A 17,752-nucleotide genomic window follows, 5' to 3' on the forward strand; every position below is an offset into this window, starting at 1 on the left:
ATTTGGATAAAGTCTCTACGTGTGCTTTCTATCAGGTCCTACATATATTTTCCACGGTCTCCACTCTGATCCAAGTTTCACACCACGGAAGTATATCAGCTGAATTTATATCAAAAAAATCTCTGTAGGGGAAGAAGAGCAGATTAATTTGACGTTACTAAGTGCCAAAATCTTAGTTAATAATAATTCCGATTTTAAATGTCCAGTAACACTTTACTGGCACGATAACTATTTTTTAAAGATTCTACAACCTTGCAGGACGATACTCACTTTGTAGGGATGATTTAATTGATAATTAGACCGAGCATGTTCATCTAAGGTGTTGGTGAGGTGGTAATATCAACAACTCTGCCAGGAAATCGATGCCGAGTAGCCAGTCTGTAACATGCACGAGACGGCAGATACGTGGAAATTTGCTCCAGAATGTGCCGGAGAGATCCTCCAGGATTTCTTTACGATTATCTCCAGGGCCGGTGATTGTATGTATGTGTGTCGTGAGTGTGTGTGTATGTTGTAAGGAAAAAATTTCGTGGCAGGGCGGAAAGGCTCAGAAGTGGTCCTGCATGTCCAATAGCTTTGAACCTCCAATTGGACGGATCAAATGTGTCCATCTCCTGCGACTTCTACCTCTCCCTATCTGTTGTTTTATAAAGCTATTTCGACAATCATTGAAGGAGAGTTAAAAATCTTCAAGTATAAAAAGAAATATCTTTTCAGAGAAAAGTTCTAATAATTTGTAAGTAGTGTATTTTCCTTCGGTACGTACCTCTGTAGCGCACGGTGTTCGTCCTTGTCGCGGAGGAGCTTGTTCGAATGAAATTGGCGCTGGTAAAAAACGAAACAACGCAGAGGAACACGACACCTTGCTCAATGTTGGTCGCAGAACCTCGTGCTTGTTGCTATTTCTGTCATTCTGTTTCGTTGGGAATATTCTGCCTACTTGATTGTTCAATTTACCTGGTGATGTAACTCTTTATATTTGATCTTCCGTGTGATGTCTTACTGGTTGTTTTTTTCCCGAAGGAGTTTGTCCCTATTTTGTATGTAGATTTTAAAGTCGACCTTACATTTCTTTATATAATTTAAATTTCTTTCACGTATAAAAATGTTCTGAAAGTTATACTACATCTGTCGAATTGTAATTTATTTTCATGAAATTTTTAATGTCTTTTCATGCCGTTGTCTACCCAGTTTCTTCTGGATTTCTTATTACCTAATTCGCTTATGTATGATACGCATTGTCTATAGAACTAAAAAAGTATTTAGAAGTCGCATAGTTAATACCTATGAGATTCTTAGGTTCTGTTAACCTAGGGATGGACTCTCAACTGAATCTGTGTGTTAGCGCTCCTGATCTAATGAATTCTATAGCCTATTCTCGTAGCAACATTTAGGCTGATCATTAATTACTCAGAGAATGACTGTCATTAAGCACAACGTGTAATGGACTAAGTTACAGAATCCTAGTTATCTGTTTGACTTTTATGGTGTTATCATTAAATTAAATATCTGATATCGATTGTCATATGGAATTCTATTCTGGTTCTGTTCTGGTTAAGAGCTATGATACTGTGATTTAAATTATGGTCCGATAATCTATTTGTCCTTCCGTCTGTCTGATAGAATGGGATACGAGTTCTCCGATTCTGTACGGATTTGGTTGGATGGAATTGGGTTTTTGGGAGGATTCGGAGAATTTCCGGGATTGGTGGAGGGGTGTTGTGGGCGTGTGGGAGATCTGTGATAGGGAACCAAGCTCTTTTAATCAGGTAGGTCACTATCCTGGATAACGAAGAGAATCCAGGATGAGTTGAGTCTTGATATAGTCCTATTCGTGAACTTTTGATTTTTGCTCAGATGGTCTAATGGACTTTTCTCTGTATTCTTCTGCTTACCATTTCCGTCATTATGTTATATGGAGGAGAGAGGATAAGAAAGAAAAAAGGTATGAGATGTCTTGTGTCGCTGATGTTGAGTGATCCTGCGACAGTACTCTGGTGTCTGTTCTGATGAGTTTAATTATTGGGAAGAACAGTATCAGAGAAGGTTCAGGTGGAACTGCAATAAACACAATGCCTGAGAGAGAGCGTCGCGAGGCCCGAGATGCGGGCCGTCCCGGATCGGGTCGTCGTGACATCCCATTGGCACTCCACCCAGGGGGCACAATCTTCACAATCCGCGCCACCTTTCACAGAGCCCGGAACGGACCAGCCTCTTAGTGGTCCGACCGCCTGTCAGCTTCGGCAACAACCATACCCCACACCAATCGCGACCCTCGACCTTCCTCCTTGAAAAAGGAAGTTCCTAATTAGGAGAGGACGCACAATTCAATGAACAATTCCAAATCAAAATTGATTTTGAATCACATTAATTACTCCTAAAGTCGTCCCCCAATAACCAATAACATAGAGTTTAACACATTTGAAATTAATTCAAAGTAAATCACTAAATCACTCTAAGCCCCCAAGTAGAATAAAATTCAAAATTCAAAATTTGAATTTATGGAATTAGCACAAGTATACTCTGACGGAAAGTTGCCTGACTCAACCTTGCTGTGATTAATTTTGCACGATGAGGGGGCCTAAGTGTAAAGAGTACATTATTAGAAAGTAAGTCTTAAGTAGCAAAAGCCAATCAACTACCCGGCTGCCTATGTAGGCATTGTTTTTCTCATAAAGGGGCTTGATAATTGAGGAAGAATCTCAGGCAAAGTAGAGAATTGAGCTAGGTTTAAAGTTGCCTCAAATATATTTAATTTTATTTATATACTGCTCCCTTTCGTGCTTCTTATGGAAATAGTTCTCATGTGCAAACCGTTTATATTATGGAATTGTACAGGGGGGTGAAACAAAAAGAGCTTTATGGTAAAATAGGTATTATAAAAAGAATAGTAGATGCTACGAGGAGATTGTATTACGGAACGGCTAGACAGATTGCCTACATGTCATCATCGATCATGGTGGAGAGCTAGGGGGTAAGACTCTCAAATCTCAGGTTGAATCGTAAATAATTATTTTGCTATAAAGGTGTAATAAGAGTAGGAGAGGTGGAATGTGTATTGTTGTATACGGCCACTACGTGTGCCTAAGTTGTATTTGATAGTCTGATTAGTGGAAACATATAATCCAAAGTATTGGCGGAGCCCTATAATTATCTTTTTTCTCTGAAGTCAAAAGGCTCGCGCTCATTTCTCTTATGGTGCTTATATACCTGGCATAGAGTGAAATGTTTTATGAATGAGAATTCTGAATTGGGGAGGTAGGAGAATTAATGTATCATGTCCTTAATAAGTAGTTCCCCTAGGTCGGTCATTAGGCAGTATGATTCCCATCCCCCGTTAGAATGAAATCAATTTTTCTTCTACTCAGGATAGGCCATCCGTCAAGACACCTCACAACTCTAAGTGAGGCGATGATATTCTGCACCAATGATGCTGACTACGTAGAGAATTGCGAACAGTGTTTAGGCTGATTCACCTGATGCATGTATCTCCTAACTACGCGCATTTATTTAGCTGAAACATTGTGGTTGAGTAATTCATGACGTGATCCGAGTTCTCCTGCGTGATTGGGAAACAAAATCAAGCTATGTACCAATAATTTAAAAAATTGCTTAAATAGATATTATATCACAAAGATCAAAGGAAACATTCTGTAAAATATTTTAAAATTCCTTAATTTTTTTTAATATTTTCTCCACTTAAATAAACAGTAAAATGTATATATAGTGATATAGGTACTACCTTGAATGTTAGAAAAAATATTTTAGAGATGGCTTTTGTTTTTAATTATTTAGTGGCATAAGTGTATAATATAGCGTACAGCGCAAACCAAAGATAACAAGAAATAGAGCAAAAGAAGGCTCGAATTGTCTTTCCACCGGACTAGGTTGGGTAGCCGGTACCAACCAGACCCTCAGACCAAATACTGCTGCACAGAAGCGTCAAGGGCAGGGTATATGTGCGAACCCGAGCCTACCGCTACATATCAACTCAGTGTTGACGAAAGATATGACCACGACCAGGTGAGCGCGAGGTAGGATATGCCGATAACGCTAACGTTCGGCGCAAGACATACCCATAACGAGAGGGGGGAGGCCGCGGCGGCAGATTCGGGCTGGGACGGCTGGGCTTCTACGTACATACAGCCGGCCAGGGCGGGAGACCGCTAACAGCGCGCTGGGGCGTGGCAGCTGCAAACAGTACAATGGGCGCGGCATACGGACTCCGCAGCGCGCACTCTGTCAAGCGGCGCTGGGGCGGCGACGATATGCCGGGCTACAGGCCCGGACGCCGGAGCGCAGCAGCCCGGGCGGACGTGGGTTAGGACGGGTGTATCTAGGTAGCCGCGGCATCAGTCGCGCGCTAGGTGGCGGGAAGAGTCTCTTGAGCGGCAGACTGGAGACCAAGGGGGGGGCCATTGGATTACGCGCGTCGAGGCTGCGCAATCACAGTGGGGCGTCTGGGGAGCTCATTGTCTTGGACAACAGGATTGGGCGGATCATACGCGATGATCGCTAGGTGGAATGGGAATGAGTAGCACGGATCTGTAGGCTCCCTCGTTCTTACATGATGACACAATTGTATGGGTCTGTTATTCAGCAAGATTTATCTTGGGCCTGACAGGCGAGCGGACCGGCGCGGACCGGACCGAGGCACTAGTCGCAACGGGGCTGGGTTTTAATGCGACGGGGCGCTAACGGCGTCGTGCCGGGCCGGCGTTTTTTTCGGGCGCCGGAGACGGTCCGATCGGAAGCGTTAGTTTGGGTCCCCGTGGCACATTTTTTTTGACGTTCCGGACTCTGATTCACCGACAGCTTTCAGAATCTCAACGGGGCCTGCTATGGGTGAAGTTAGAGCAAGATGTTATATTTTTGGAAGCTGCAAATTTTTTGGGGTTTAGACCATTGCAAATTGTCGACGCATGTATTTTTCTGACCGGCTGGTAGGCTTCTTGGGACACGTCCGAAATAGGGGCAACTGACTACGGTATCAACGAGGGAAAGATCAAGCTTGATCGGGACGTAAGCGAATCTTGCGAGGGCAAAAGCAATAGTGGAAACTTCAAAAAATTAAATTTCGGGAGGGCATATAACTCCGATTTTTAGCGGAGGCTTTAATAGTCAATACTGTGGGCGTCTCGGAAATACGAACCCAACGACACCTAGATCAGCCGGCAATCGGCAAGGCCTAAATGGAGTCAGCGAATCAAGGGTTCAAAGTCATTTTTTGGAAGGTTTCAGACCACAATTTGAGTTAGCCAAAACGATTCTCCTATTTTTGACGAGCTTATATCTGGGCCGAATGCGTACGGGGGGACTTCGAGGACGAATCCAAGCGAGACGGCATAGATCATGTGACGCGAATTGTCGCAACATTCATTAAGGCGGCTTCAATATGACCAACGAAGTGAGTGGGTATGCGGATCAAGAGGATTGGGATATCGTGCCAGTGGATCACCATTGCAGAACGCACTCGGGCCGGAATTCGGGCGCTTTAGAGGTGCTCAGCGCCTATATTAGCGGGGCTATGGCACTCCACTAGAAAAATATTAACTAGAGCGGCTCATCTCTATGGTCATGACCAGGGGAGCTCAAGGCTGGGAAGAGAGAGAAGAAGAAGAGAAGGGAAACGGAGAAAGGGCAAAAAACGGATGAATTTTCTCACTGCGGTCGACCGCACCGCCTGGAGGCTCTTCCGCTTGCCATGTTAAGGGGGGCCATGAGATGCATGGAAAGCTTAGCACTACTCGGAATTATTGCAGGAAATGCGGAGAGGGAATTCGCAGAATTTTGTAAACTTCTTGGAAGAAACAAATTGTATTTGGATTATCCCGACTTGTGGGACGAAATCCGCCATTTATAATCTACAAAAACACTAGTGGAACTTTGCAACTGGGCGAGGCCCCGTGGTTTTTTTTTCCTTTTTGGATTTTCCACGTAAAAACTCTTGGTGTTCACTTCTCCTTTTTGTTTGTGTGTTAAACTTACGTGCAACGCTCGGACGCGAATTTACAAACTCTACCGCTGCGTATTTTCTAACACGCAACAACTCTGATTTATTTTTTTAATTATTTTGTTGTTTGTGAAAGTTATTATATTTAGCAAGATATCTTGTTTGTGAAAGTTGTTTGTGAAAGTTATTATATTTAGGCTTTTTTTTATCATATAACTTTAGTACGATGTTACACAAGTCATTCCACAAATATTAGCATAATTATTTTAAATTTCATTAGGTATTTTTTATTATGTGGTATTTTGGGTAAACTTGTAAATTTCCCAAATGTGATAAAAATTTTATATGAAGTATCAAAAGCATTATTACAAAGCTGTAAATATTGTATGTTGGTCAAATTTTATGCTTCCTGCACATCGAGTCGAATATAATGACAAATTCTATAACTTTATTCTTTCTCATAATTGTAAATCATTATACACTATTATATACTAATGTAAATTACTCTAGTTCATCTAAAATATTAGTGTAAGAAAATAATTTGTGATTTACATGATATTGGATTTTATGTATAAATATTTATTTGGAAATATATAAGAGCCTAAATAAATATATTGTGTTATGCATATGGAGTCATAAAAGCCTAAATGATGGGTTGAATGAAATTGTGAGCATAGGGAGGTCTAAGGGTCTAATACTGTAAACATAAAATACTTAGAAGATATAAGAGCCTGATACAAAACACATGAAGTACTTGGGAGATGTAAGGGCCTCATGTTATACACATGAAGTACTTGGGAGGTATAAGGGCATGATGTTAAATATGTGAAGTACTTGGGAGGTATAAGGGGCCTAATAAAAAATTGTTGTGATGTATTTTATTTTAATTATCTTTATATTTCAATCTGATAAATGTTTTATATTAAATTTTATTAGCTTATGCACTTGGAGAATATATTTGATGGTATGCAATGTCCAGAGAACCGTAAGGTGCCTTTTGCAATATTTCTATTAGATGGAGAGATGAAGTGCTAGTGATTGGGCTAATATAGGGTGAAGTTTTAGAGTAACTTAAATACCTTGATTACTTAAGAGAGGTTTACTGATACTTATAGTGAGTGATTTGTTCCTCCTTCAGCTAGGTAGTAGATACAAGAATCTTTTATGAGATTAGTGCAAGGAAATAAGTAGTGATGTAATAAGTGGAATTGTTCACTGCACTAACTTGACATTCCCAATAGTACAAAATCTTCATATGTTATAAACCAGAATAACTATTTTAATTTATCCATTGGATTCAAATGAATGGCTTATGTGTGATAATTAATGTGTATATTATATAAAATTTCTAAGTCTATCATACCATGCCCTAAATGCTTGTTTAAGCCCATATAATGCTTTCTGAAGCTTATAAAGATGATTTGAAAATCTTGCATTTTCAAAACCTATGGATTGTTCTATACAGACGTCTTCATTAATTACTCTATTTTAAAATGTGCTTTTCACAAGCATTTGATATAAATTGAATCCCTAAAGGCAAACAAATGCATATAATACTTTAATGGTTTCTAATCTAGTTACTAGGGTAAAAGTTCCCTTAAAATATATCCCTTCGATTTAGTTGTAACCCTTTACTTCCAACCTAGCCTTATTTCTTACTATTAATCCAAATTCATTTATTTTATTCTTGAATATCCATTTAGTTCCAACAACATTTTGATTGGAGGGTCTACTTATAAATTCTGACACATCACTCCTAACAGATTGATTCAGTTCTTCTTACATTATTATAATCCAGAATTCATCTAAGTGCCAAATCTGCACTGGTGGGTTCTATTATAAAGTTAAAGGCGGTATGGTTAACTTCCTAAGACCATGAGCAATCCTAACTCCTACAGATGGATCTCTTAAGACAAGTTCTCTATTGTGATTAGATGAATATCTTCAATCCCTAGGCAATAGATCTTGAGCTTCTTCTTTATCTTCTAATTTAGCATTTTTAACTATATGTGATATCTCTTATTCTTCATCATCAATCATTTTAACTTCAAAAATCCTATCTAATTCATCAAAGTAATATGAGTGGAATCCTTAACAATAAAGGTTCTTTTATTAAATATTCTATAAGCCTTGCCAGCTGAGAAATATCTTAAAAGTACGGCTTTATTTTCCTTAACATCAAAATTCCCTAAATGTGATTTTTCATTATTTAAAATGAAGCATTTACACCCAAACATATGCATATGAGATAGATTAGGTGTTTAACCATTAAACAGCTCATATAGAAACTTATTTAGCTTAGATATAATGTTTACCCAATTAAAAATATATCAAGTAGTATTCACTACCTCTTTCCATAAATACTTCGATAGGCTATACTCACTAAATATTGCCCTAGCAACCTCTACGAGTGTCCTTTTTTTGGGGTTATATTATTTTATTGTGGTGTTCTAGGGGCTGAGAAATTATAATCCAGTATAGACTCTTGACAAATATTTCATTCTGAAATTCATCTATGTGATTGCTATGGATTATGGAAACTAAGCAACTTATTTTTCTTAGAGTCCAAATTTGGAATATCTACATTCCACAAATTAATCTCTTTAATGTGCAAGAAATTTAACCCATATGTATCTAAAGTAATAATTAACCATCATAAATTCAATTGATTTCCTTCATAAACTCACTATACTAATAGGTTCAACTAAATTCATGTGAAGAACTTCTTACAATTTAGTGGGAACCATATCCTTAATGGAATGAAATGAAGATTTAGTTTGCTTCCCTAATTTGCATGCATCATGAAGATGTTCTTTAGAAAATTCTAGCTTAGGAATTCCTCTAACAATTCTAACTAAGTGAATTTCCTAAAATTCCTCATGCTTGCATGACATAGTCTCTTATGTCATAACCATGATTCATTAACGGTTGAATTTAAGCAACAAACATAACTTGACTTATTAATGCAGTTCAAATCAATCATATAAATATTATTAATTCTTAATAATTCCAAAATAATTTTGTTATTTAGTATTATTGAGCATTTCATAGTAAGAAAGTTTATATTAAATCTCTTATTACATAGTTGGCTTATACTTAAAAAAAATATTTTAAATCTTCTACTAGCAAAACATTTTAAATAGAAAATTTGTCAGTTATACCTATAGTACCTGAACCCACTACCTTCCTTTTAGTGTTGCCTCACAGTGTAACCTTTCATTGACTCTTGGCTTCCAACATAATGAATTATTTCATATATCCAGTCATGTGTCATGAGAATCCACTACCCATGTACCATATAATCTCACTAGACCTCATGTGAAAGCACTCTTGATTGCTAACAGAGTCATTAGAGCTATTTTTTTTTCATGAGATGTAAATTTGTTTTCTCCTCTCCAGCTTCTATCTCTGAGGAGTATGAATCAAAACAATCCCAAGAGGCCTTTTAAAATTTTTGTTTTCCCTATTTTGCATTATTTTTCTCCTCACTCTTTTCCTTTGTTTGGTAGTTCTTTAACCTTGGGCATTCAAATCAGATATGACCTAGCTTTTCTGCATTCATAATAAATAATGTTAGTTGTAAACTAATTAAACTTTGAGCTTTTACCTCAATGTTTTTCATTGTCAATTTTATTTTGAAATCTTTTAAATTGTCTTATCATCAAGGTAATGTCTTCATTTCCATTTAAACCATAATCGCTGCTATTCGTATCGTCAACTTTGAGAGTTATTGTCCTCTCTTTTTTTTTTCATTCACATGTATCTTTATATGTTAGACTAATATTTTTCTTCGACATCTTGTTGAATTACCTTCCAGTAAAAATTGGAAATTTTGAATTTTCAAAAATTATAGAGAGAGAAAAAACTTTCGTTTTATTCAAATTCCGTCTCCAACAATTCTAGTTCTCCACCGATGACGGTGGAGGGCCGCCGTCCTCCACCCGTCGACACCACTGATAGTCGTCGGATTTCATCCAATAATGTTCGGATTCTTCCTCGTCCAAACAATGGGTCGTCTCCTCCTATTTTTGGCGATACAAGAATGATGTTTGATCCAGAGTCTAAACAAAGGAATGAGAAGTCTGGTGCACTAGTTCTAAATGAAGGAGGTTATTTTCAGCAAAAAATCCTACCGGAGTATTCGGGGAAGGGCAAAGAGGTGATCAAGGAAGTCTCAGATGAAGCCATCAATTTATCTGTTATTCAGAAGGCTATGAAAATTCTGCATCATTCGTCCTCTGATGAATCTGAAGTTATTACCAAATCTGATAGAGTCACATCAAATGTTGTGACGATCGAGGTTCCTGGTGAAGATTGTTATGCCCATGTTTCAAAAGAAGTTAATGTTGACAAACTTCTAGTTTTAGCAAATTCGGTCATAGTGCAACTGGTTTCTGGAAACTGCAGCAAGGATCAAATATTGGAAGGTGATTCAAATAAAGTTCGGGAATGCATCTCTGCAGTATTGGGCAATTACAGCAAGGAACAGATTACTGAAGGTCTTGTCCAATCTACGAAACCGACCACTAATGCCTGGAGTAAGAAATCAAATTTCAAAGTTATTGATTTTGATTATGGAGATTGCTCAAATGTGAATGGAGTTGTTATGCTTAATAAGGAAAAAGAGTTAGAAAATACTAACAGATTGAAGAAGTCATTGGTAGTGAAGGTTTTTGGGGAATTTTTTCCTTACAATGTGATAGGGATGGAGCTAAGAAGACAATGGTCTAAGTTTGGTAAATTTCACATGACTCTACTTGGAGGAGGTTGGGTCTTATGTTCTTTTGAAGACCCCAAGGCGCTTGAATCAGTCCTCTCTAATGGTCCTTGGTATGTGAATGGGCATATCATTGGATTAGATAGATGGTCTCCATCATTTCAGCCTAATTCTCTTAAATGTTTAACGGCTCATGTGTGGGTCAGGATGCCAAACCTCCCATTACAATGTTGGGATGAAGTGAATGTATGCATAATCGCTTCAATGATTGGAACACCATTTCTTGTTGATGAAAACATGTTTCAATGGGGGAGAAGGGAGTTTGCCAGAATCTGTGTGAAGATCAAACTTGAGAACAAGTTGCCTTTGGGAGCTTGGGTGGAAGGAGCAACCGAAAAATTCTACAAAATTTTTGACTATGAAAAGATCTCAATTTTTTTTTTCAGGTGTGGCAAAGTGGGGCATATGAAGAATAGATGTTTTGAATCTATGACTAACAATAAACTGGATGCTTTTAAAACTAAACCAACAAATGTGGGAGTATCTGCATCAGAAAAGTCTATCCCATAGACAAGAAATACGAATGAAGGAGAAGTATTGAATGAAAAAGAATCTTATGGTCCTTGGATTCATGTTGATTATGGAAGGAAAAAATTCAGAAACATGAAGTTCAAAAATACCTGGGCAAGACCAGGTTATAAGGAGTCTAAAGATAAAGAAAATTATGAAGCAAAGCAAGTCATGAAGGGACGGAAAATGGTGCAGGGAATCAAATTGAAGATAACATGAGGGAAAACAGCTCTCAGGCAGAAGTTCTGGAACAACAAATCATTACAGATCCTCAAAGTAAAATGTATGATGGAAATGTGGAAAATAGAGTTGTTGCTATCAACTCTTCAGGTATTTTAAGTATGACCAATAAATATGATGTGTTAAATCATATTTATGAAGATAAGGATCATATGAGCATTGAGGAGGAGAATTTGCCTGAAGTTCCAGGTATTATTAATGAAAATAAAGCAGTTGAAAAAGAGGTATAAAGTGAAATTACAGCTCAATTGTACAACTCAAGAGATAATTCAGCTACTGCAAAGAGAGAAGGTTTGAAGCAACTGAAAGGTTTAGGGCCAATCAATTAGGTCTCAAGGAATAGGAGGAGAGAAATTGACATGAAGGAAAATATGGGGAATTATTTCCCCATTAAACAATGAATACATCAATTGGATTATGGAATTGTAGGGGAGCAAAGAAAAGGAATGCTTCTCTATATTTAAAGGAGTTTACTATGAAGTATGGGGTGTTCTTTATTGGGTTACTTGAAACTAAACTAGTTTCTATTGACAGGAAAGATGTGGATCAGTTGACAGGTATGGAGTGGGATTTTTTTACGTCCCTGTGGAAGGATTATCTGGCGACATCATGCTGTTATGGAAAAAAAACATGGCTTCATTTAAGGTATTGGAGTCTTCTTCACAATTTGTGGTAGGTGAATTGGAGGTTCTCAACAAAGGGAAGTGGATTATTGCATCATTTTATGGAAGCAGAGACCCTTATTGTAGAAGGTCTCTTTGGGAAAGGTTGGAACATCATGCATCCAAAGAAGTCCCTATGATAGTGGGTGGATTTTAATTATTTACTATCTAGGGAAGATAAGAAAGGAGGAAGGGAGTTTGTTTACTCTCTTGGACCTAGGGAGATGAAATCCTTCATTACATGTAATGATTTACATGAAGTTCAAAGCATTGGTCCTAAATTCACATGGTGTAACAACAAGAAGGGAGCGGAAATAATACTTGAAAAATTGGGCAGATTTCTTATCAATTCAGCAGCTTTGAACACATCCCACCGGATGGTAGTGAGATATCTAGCAAGATTAGCATCGGATCACAGCCCAATATTATTGAACCTTTTGGAGTTCAATAAAGCAAGTAAAAAGCTGATCAAGTTTAAAGATGTGTGGGCTTCATATCCAGCCTCTATGACCGTGGTTAAGAAGGCTTGGGAGAGAAATTCTTGTGCCAGTCTTTCATAAAATTTGAATCAAAAAATTAGGAGAGCTTTAAAAGCTCTATTTTATTGGAGCAAAGCCAAGCATAGGGAGCTAAATCAACTGAAAGAAGAATTGAATGAACAAATCCTAGAATTGCAAATAAATGAATCTGAAATCGGATTTCTTAATGAGGAGGATTCTTGGCTACTCAAGATGAAGATGGATAATCTGAATTGTACCTTAGCTCGGCTTGGCACTTGGTGGAGGCAGCGAGCCAAAATTAAATGGATTAAGGGTACTTAAATTCTAGATTCTTTCATGCCTATGCCAGCTCTAGAAGAAACTTGAATTTTATTTATAAAATAAAGGATGAGAATGGAATGATTATTGAAGAACAAAGTCATGTGGAACAAGTTCTTAATAACTTTTCAAAGAGAAGTGGAAAGAAAGAAATTGCTCATTAGTGGATTGGCCAAGACCTTGAAATGTATTAAAATTTGAAGAATCTTTGGTTCTCAACAAAGACTTCATGGTGGAAGACATGGAGAAAGTGATCCAAGAGCTGGGTCCAAACATTGTTCCAGGCATAGATGGGATTTCATACTCTTTCTTCAAGGCATATTGGTCTATTATCAAGAAAGATCTATGGAATGCTATAGATCATTTCTTCAAAACTGGTATGATGTGCAAGGAGTGGAAAGAAAAGATTATTGTGCTGATTCCAAAGGTAAAAAATCCCTTTCTCCTTCTAATTATAGACCGATCAGTTTATGCAATTCAGTTTATAAAATAGCTGCAAAGATGATCTTGAATAGATTATTGCTAGTGATCCACAAATTGATTTCGGTAGAACAAGTTGCATTTTTGAAAGGTAGATCTCTTTCAGATAATGTTTTGGTAGCTCATGAAGTCTTTCACAAGTTTAGAGTTTCCAAACCTCCCAAAGGTTTCGTATCTTTTAAAATAGACATGGAACAAGCCTATGATTCTATGGGTTGGCCTACTTTATGCAAAGCTTTGGAGTATTATGGTTTTCCTACTAATTTTTCTAAGCTTGTCTTGGATTGTGTTTATTACCCTTTCATTTCTTTATCTATCAATGGGAATCTTTCTAATTGGATTGAAGCAAAGAGTGGTTTTCGATAAGGGTGCCCGTTGTCTCCATTCTTGTTTATACAATGTGCTCAACTATTATCCAATGCATTCTATCAAAAGAAGGATTCTATTGGCATTAAAATTACATCTAACGGGCCTTTGATTTCCCATTTACTCTATGACGATGACATTATAATTTTCTCATATGCTAGTATGAAAATGGTCTAGGAAGTTAAAAACACAATCAAGGACTTTTGTAGATGGACGGGCCAAAGTGTTAATCCAAATAAATCAGGAATTCTCTTTGGAAAATCTGTCAAAAAAAGAAGGAGAAGGAAGATTGCTAAAGTCATGGAATTGAAGGAAATAAAAGAATTTTGATATCTGGGCATTAAAATGGCATTAAGAAGACTTGTTAAAGCAGATTTTTAGTTTCTGTTGGACAAAGTTCAGAACATGTTAAATGTATGGGGAGGAAAATTTATCTCCTTGGCTGGAAGACTGACGTTGGTTCAATCAGTGCTTTTGTCACTTCCAACTTTCCACTCATCTCTTTCTATGGTCCCTAAAAGTATTCTATATGAAATTCACAAAATGTGTTGAAGCTTTATATGGATCAAGAATCAAGGAAGGAACGAAATTCACTATGTTAGCTGGGACACAATTTGCAAACCGAAAAATAAAGGGGGACATGGGCTGATTCCATGTTCTAAACAAGTTGGACCATTAAGAGCAAAATTGGCTTGGAAATATTCTCAAGATAAAGAGTCTTTGGTACATAAAATCCTTTTTCCAAAATATGGAAATTGTACATAATTCCAGTCTTCGGACATCCACGGTTCATCAACTTGGAGAATTATAAGAAGTGGAGAAAAATCATTAAATTCCATTGCTAAATGGAGAATTGTAAATGGAAAATCAGTTAATATCTTCAGAGATAAATGGTTATTTCAAAGAAGCTTAGACAAATGGCCTACATATCTGAAGGTAATAGAATGTTGTGAAAATAAGGTGGATAGCTTGATAATTAACGGCAGCTAGAATTCTGAGAAATTGAATGAATTTTGTCCAGATCTTGTTAACTTTATTACAGGCATACAGATTTTGAGTGATGAAGACGAAGAAAAATTGGAATTAATTCATATGATTCCAGGTAAAACAATTACTGATATGGCCACTGAGGTCTTTGAGGATCATTATTCTACTTCAAACGATTGGGACTGGCTGAAAAAAGTTCATCTTAGCTCCAAAGTGAAAAATTTATGGTGGAGAATTCTACATAAAGCTATTCCTACAAACCAATATTTATGTTATAGAAGATTATATAACATAGATTCCTGCCCATGGGGATGTGAAGAGACGGAAGAGATTGAACTTTTAGTTACCAAATGCCTAAAATTAAGAGAAGTAATTTAGATCTTAAACAAATGGGACATTCATTTTCAAAATTTCAACTCGTTGGAAAACTATAGCTCATGTCTTAAGAGCAAAAACCTGTGGTTAATTGGCCTCTATTGTAACATGATTTATCTTTTATGGAGAGCTAGAAATGAACTACTTCACGAGGGCAGAAGGTCTAGCTCTTGGATGATAGCTACTAATGCAATAAGTTATGTAGTTGTTTCTCAACATTCTAATGGTATGAGCTCGGGTATAAGGGATGTCAACCAACCTATTAGGTTGATTGATAATATTTGGCATCCTCCTCCACCCGATTGGTTGAAGGTAAACTTTGATGCTGCACTTTGTTCTTCCTACAAGGCCAGAATTGGTGTTGTGATGCGAGACCATAGAGGAAGATTTTTAATGGCATTTGGTAAAAAAATTAATCATTGGGATATCTCTTACTTGTAACTTCAAGCTATTCTTTCCTTCAAAGAAGTCACTAGAGATTGGATGTATGCTTACAAGGGAATTATCATTGAAGGTGATAATCAAAACTTCATCAATTTCATTCAAGGAGCCATGAAAAAAGGTGCTAATGTTTTGGGTGACTTGTCTTTTATTAAAGACTTTAATTATTTTATTTTCAATTGTGTAAATAGAGAATGCAATAAGTTAGCGGACCTTTGTGCTAACTTTGCTATAGTTAGTTCTTTCATTTGGGAAGATTTAGACATCAATAAGATTCATCCCACTTTCACTAAAGTGTTAAAGGAGGAATCGAACATCTTTAGTTTGTAATTAGTTTTCTTTTATCTATTAAGCATCTTTGCTTTTCTTTTAAAAAAAAAGCCAAGTAAATTATAAATAGAGTAAGAATTCAAATCCTTAGATTTTGAAATTACTGTTACCATGGTATCCTAAAATTTAGGTAAATAACCAACAATTTTGTTATGTTTTTGGAATTAGGAATATCTCCACCGAAGGCATGTAATGATGTAATGATTTTTATAAATATAGTGTATATGTCAAAAATTGATTCACTATGTTGCATGTGAAATAGTTCATATTTATGTAAATTTTGAATCATGTAAGAATTTTTTACTTCACAAGTACTTTCATAAGTTATACAAAGTTTATCCCAAATTTTCTCTCCACTAGTATAAGTAGAATCATGCATATAATCTTCATATTTCAAAGCACAAAAAAAGAAGTTAAGACATTCTGTATTAAGTTGTGTAAGATCATGATCATCTATTCTCCATTAAAAAAAAAGGTATTTCTACCTTGGCACCATTTTATAATTCTAATAGGTAAAGAATAACTAGTTTGTACCATATGCCACATATAAAAATCAATACAATATAAAAGTGTAGACATATGAATCTTCCAAAAATCAAATGGGATATTTTTAAAAAGTGGCTGCTAAATAATAGAATATCATTATGAGTTGTGACAATTTACAAAGTGTACCATGTGGATCTACTCAAGGTGTTTAAACGACCTACCAAACTAAGAACCCCACTAAGATAGCACTTAAAAGTGTTATGGCGCACTAAGAGGTAGGGGAATCAGTATTTTAAAAACTTTTCTTTAACTTTAAAACAAATTATAGATACTTGAGGAAGCTTTGAGAAAAGTTCTCAAATAAAAAATAAGAGTAAATTTTTTATTTTTCATACTTATAAAAAATATTCATTTTTTTTTGTTTCATCTTTCAATAAATATTTTATTAAGAAAAAATTTAATCATGACTTTCCAAAGATCAACCAAGTAAATCAAAGTGCTTGAAGTAAATACAAGAAAGAAAGTGCAAGAAATAAAAAACTATGCAAACCATATTTATAGTGGTTTGGTTGAATCGTACTACATCCACTCTCTAGAGGACATTATCTTTGTGTATTACACTAAATGATGCTCCTTTGGCACTAAGTAAGGTTGAGAAACCCTTCTCCTTTACTAGGTAGAAAATGACCTTTATAGACTCTTCAAACCATAAAGAACTCCCTCCTTTCACCTGTTGACCTAATAGAGATGCCACTCTCTGAAAGTTCGTTCGGGATGTTAAGCCCTATGAACTTAGTCCCAAGCTAACCAAGAGGGGGGGGGGGGGGGGGGGGGGGTGAATTGGTATTTTAAAAACTCTTTTCACAAAGAATAAAAATCGCATAAATCAAATCACACCACAGAAATAAATGCAGAATTAAAAAGTGCGGAAGCAAGAAAAAGAACACAGAAATTTATAGTGGTTCGGTCGACTCGACCTACGTCCACTCCTTGGAGGCACCCTCCAAGTATTGCACTACAAAACGTGACTCTCCTTTAGCCCCCACGGCTAGACGGAGAAGCCCTCACAAGAACCTCCTTTTTGCCACCCCGGCAAGGCAGAGAACCTACCTCCTTTTGCTTCCTCCTGAAGCTGGCAGAGAACCTCAACCAAAAGCAAACTCCTTACCTCTACCGACCCTTCCACGGACGAGAAACTCCAGACGAAAGACAAGTAGAGCGATCCTTGAGCAACCCTTGTGAATCCCCTCACAAGATCCTCTCTCTCTCCCTCTCTCTCGTTCTCTCCTCAAGGTCTTCTCAGGTCAAGGCAGAAGCCAAAGGTCTT

The sequence above is a fragment of the Dendrobium catenatum genome, unplaced genomic scaffold (assembly GCF_001605985.2).
Source record: "Dendrobium catenatum unplaced genomic scaffold, ASM160598v2 fragScaff_scaffold_873, whole genome shotgun sequence".
In the NCBI taxonomy this organism is placed as follows: domain Eukaryota; kingdom Viridiplantae; phylum Streptophyta; class Magnoliopsida; order Asparagales; family Orchidaceae; genus Dendrobium; species Dendrobium catenatum.